Source organism: Amblyomma americanum, chromosome 1 (genome assembly GCF_052857255.1).
Source record: "Amblyomma americanum isolate KBUSLIRL-KWMA chromosome 1, ASM5285725v1, whole genome shotgun sequence".
Classification (NCBI taxonomy): domain Eukaryota; kingdom Metazoa; phylum Arthropoda; class Arachnida; order Ixodida; family Ixodidae; genus Amblyomma; species Amblyomma americanum.
This window is the reverse complement of record NC_135497.1, coordinates 231,039,912-231,043,981: the sequence shown is the minus strand read 5'-3', so window position 1 is coordinate 231,043,981 and position 4,070 is coordinate 231,039,912.

The following is a 4,070-nucleotide window of genomic DNA, read 5'->3' as shown; positions in this document are numbered from 1 at the left end:
GCGACGATAGGAAGTTCGCCTATGCGACAGGACGGATGCAGCCGGTCATGACCGGAAGCGGACGCGGGAAAGTAAAACGTCGCGCAGGGTTCTGGTCAAATCTGCCGATTTCGGCGGAGCAAATATCGCTGCTCCACGGAGCGATCCGGGATCGACGTCTGATCCCGATCTGCCATTGGAACAGACAACTCGCCCTCTCATTTTGCCATTGGAATACGATTGCTCCCAGCAGAGCAGAAAAACTTGATCCGAATCTGCCATTGGAATTCAACATCATGAGTCACTTCAAACGGAAAGTGAGTCGTGCCCTATCCGCCAGCTCACTCTCGTAAACCGTGCTCGCAGGTAAACATTGCTTCCGTGAATAATAATAATAATACTACTACTAATAATAATAATAATAACTTCTTTATTTCCATCAGTGATGGAGGAGACTGCGAGTAAAAGTCGCTTTAGAGGCAAGCGACTTGACTAGAGCCCGCAGCCTCCTTTACAAGGCAAACAGCGATTGAGCAGGAGATATACATAGCAATTGACCACATGTGAAATTTGCACAAAAAAAACGCAAAAACACAAATTACCTGAAAAACGCTTTTCAATTATGTAAGAAAGATTGAGTGACAAAGTGTTGACGTAAAGCTCGTACATCGGTTATATAAATATCAAGACTAGATTTCAGAAACAAATTTAAAAGTGTTGGTAGTGTGTATGATATCTTTTGTGTAGAATAATTGGCACGCGGAGTGACTACCTTCCACTGTTCCGTACACCTCGTGATGTAAGAATGTGTGTTCCTGGTGAGATTAGATAACTCATGAAGGAACTGTAAATTCTCTTTTACCTCCAGTTTGAAAGCTTGACTTAACTTGTAATGATAAAGGTTAAACACGGGTATTATATTTGCTTGCGGAAATAAGTCTGATGTGTGGGAATTGTAAGGCATGTTAAATAGTACTCGCAAAGACTTTTTCTGAAGTATATGTATCTTTTCTAGATTCGTACGTGATGTGGTACCCCACACGAGCAGACAGTAATGCCGTCGACTAATTCCGCGGCCGTGCGGATGTGCGCAACCGCTGCCAGGAGTCGGGTGCAAACAGAGTAGCTCTTTACAACTTTCCTGCTGTTGACCCGACTACGCAAACGCTGCACCGTCCGCAGAGGAAGGGGAAGGAATGGGAGACGAGGCCTGAAGGAAAAAGACGCTGCTCACAATTCGTGCACTAACCGTTCTCCGCTTTTTTTTTTGTATCATTCTCGGGGACCGTAATATAATTGTAAAACAGAAAGCTGCCATAGCGAGTGGTTGGCCGGAAGAAAATCCTGGTGGAGGCCTGCGCCCTAAATGGAGACTGAAGAGGGGAAAGTATCGATGGGACGCGAAGTACTACACGTAGTGGAAATGAACCTGCAGCGCTCGGCCAAAGCACCGATGCCAATCATCGGATGCATGCATGGTGAACGAGACAAAGCTCCTATCACTATTTGGCTCAGCGTGGACGTCGATGAGCGGCACTCAACACGGGGAAAAGGCCATCATTATGAGCTCCAACGGAATCCGACGTCATCGCGGGATGCATGGGAATAACATCGACAACATGCTGATGCCGGGACAAAAAGTACCCTTGTAATGGTGTGCAAACACTTCTTTGGTTTTCGAAACCGGATTCCACCTGGCCTCAATTTTTGCGGCGTCATGTGAATTGCAACATTTAGACACTGGGCTCTGCAAGACATGTGCACAGTCGCCTTCATGGCTGAATTCCTGCACGAATTTTGGAATTGCCCGATGTATCTAGCGTACACAGAAGTTTTCTGCGTATAGAATTGGACATGGCCTTCACTCCACGGTATCATTTGGATGTGCGGGCTATCCAACCTGTGCACCTTGCGACATCCCTGACGTTTAGGACCATGTAACTGCGGTTTACCATACGCATTCAGGCGAAACACTGGCGGTGGCCGCTTCCATATAGAGCATTTCCATGGAATGCCCTTTGGGGAAACCCTCATTCGGTATACTTGGCCAGAGGCCTGGAACACTTTCCAGCGCGTCTCGGCTTGCGCTGCTCCCAATGGTCATGAAAACTCGTTAATATGGACGACTCGAATTATCGACAGTTTTACTGCTTACAAAACAATTTCAATACATTTATGCTTCGTTAGTATGGAAACACGTTACTGTATTTTCCGCACGGCTGTCCGGCGACGCTGAAACTCGGAGAGGTATATATACCGGATTTCCTGACGCCTCGCGCGCACGCGCAGTTGCGCCACCTTGCCGCTGCGCGTTCGCAGGAGGCGTCCGGTAATCCGGTGTACGTCTACGCTAGTACGCCTCTTTTTGCTACGCTAAGGCTTTCTAATGTGGCATGCTTTCGCTTGAACCCCATGTTAAGCCACCCAGGCTGCGGTGAGCCTCCGCGGCGCGGCGCAGTCCAGCGGCACCCTACGAGACCAGCCTAGAACATTATTAATGTGGGTGCTTCGGTTCCCAATGATTATCCATAAAGCGAGTTTTCCGTATAGCAACGAATCGTGATGAAAAGTTAAAATCAGATATTGATAATAAAGATTAAGGTATACTTCTGAGCAAAGCGGGGAAACAGCGAGGCTGCAATGGAAGCAACAATTGAGTGTCAAACGTGCCACGTGAGAACACTCAACTGGTGAACACTCTCAAGGTTAGGTCATACGAAACATAAATACCCCCGAAAGTAGAAGATTGGACAGCCATCGCCGCAGCTGAGGTCAATAAAGAAAAAAAATGGCTGGCGGTTTGGCATTGCTAAGCACGAAATATGGTGCAACAACATGATTTCTTTGCGGGTGAACACCACCGCCACGTACCTCACAGCGTGATTGAGGTGTCCACTGATACAGGGGGCCTGTTATGCACGTTTCCTTTCCTCTAAATTAACGGAGTCAACAACGTTGTCCACGCCAACGCATGCAGCGCACGTTTCTCTGTCGGTATACCGCCATATAGCTCAAAGCACGATTGATGTGCGCCAGTAATGCGCCTTTCCTTTAGGGACTATTTCAGAGGCCCCAGGGCTTCACGTCCACCTTTTGATTTTGCGGGGTAGGAGGCTAATAGTACTTTCGCGCTGAAAAAGCCGCCGTAGCGTCTGTCTGTGGTTGTCAGGAAGAAAGAAAAGGAAAGTGCACAGGCCTGCTCACTGGCTCAAGCCGAGCCACAATCGCTACCACGTGCAGATAGTAGGAGATTTGAAAGATGGGATAGAAAGACAGGATAGTAAAGACGCGCTAAAGACAAGGCCGATCCCGGAGGTAGTGCAATACTGACCGCCGTAGTGGACGTCGTGGTTTCGATACCCACCGGCGGCATGTGGTTGTTTTTCTTCTACTTTCTGATCGATCCTCTCTCAGCGATAAAATACACTATTAATTTCTTATTGATCACCGCCAGAAATAAAAAAAATGATAGAAGCATTCCCTTATGCTCCTTTTTTTCGGTGACTATAATGGCTCCCTTCATATGTGACAGGTGGAAAAGACTATTGAAATCGAAATTCGTCTTCGCCTCTAGACCATCGGCAGTAAGTCGCAGTTCATCTTTTTCAGTTCACCGCCGATACCTTGAAATAAAGTCGCGGTGTAATCCGTGCGTCACCTAGACTACCCCAATCCAGGAAATCATACGTGCTGACCCCTGTTCTTAGGTCATATATCAACACAGCTTGCGCGTGAACTTTTCAGAGAGGAGTCAAAATGGTCCATTTCGAGCGCCGGGCGATATCTGGGACAATAAACCGATTCCACAAAGTGCACTGCGCATGCGCGCGCTTACCGGAACCGACCAACCCATCATCCTCCTACAGTGGCTGTAGCCCTTCACGATGCCACCAACGCCGCGCCTCCTGCGTGGCAGCCCGCTTTCCTTCGCGCTTTTAATGACATCATATTCGCTCGCAGTAGCTTTCCCTTGCGGCAGTTATCGCATTCCACTGAAGGAACCAGAGGCAGGTGCGGCTCTGAGAACGGGAGCAGGTGCTGAGACGCGGGGAGGTGGTGACTGCAGCTGGATCTCTGCACTTGTCGCTCAA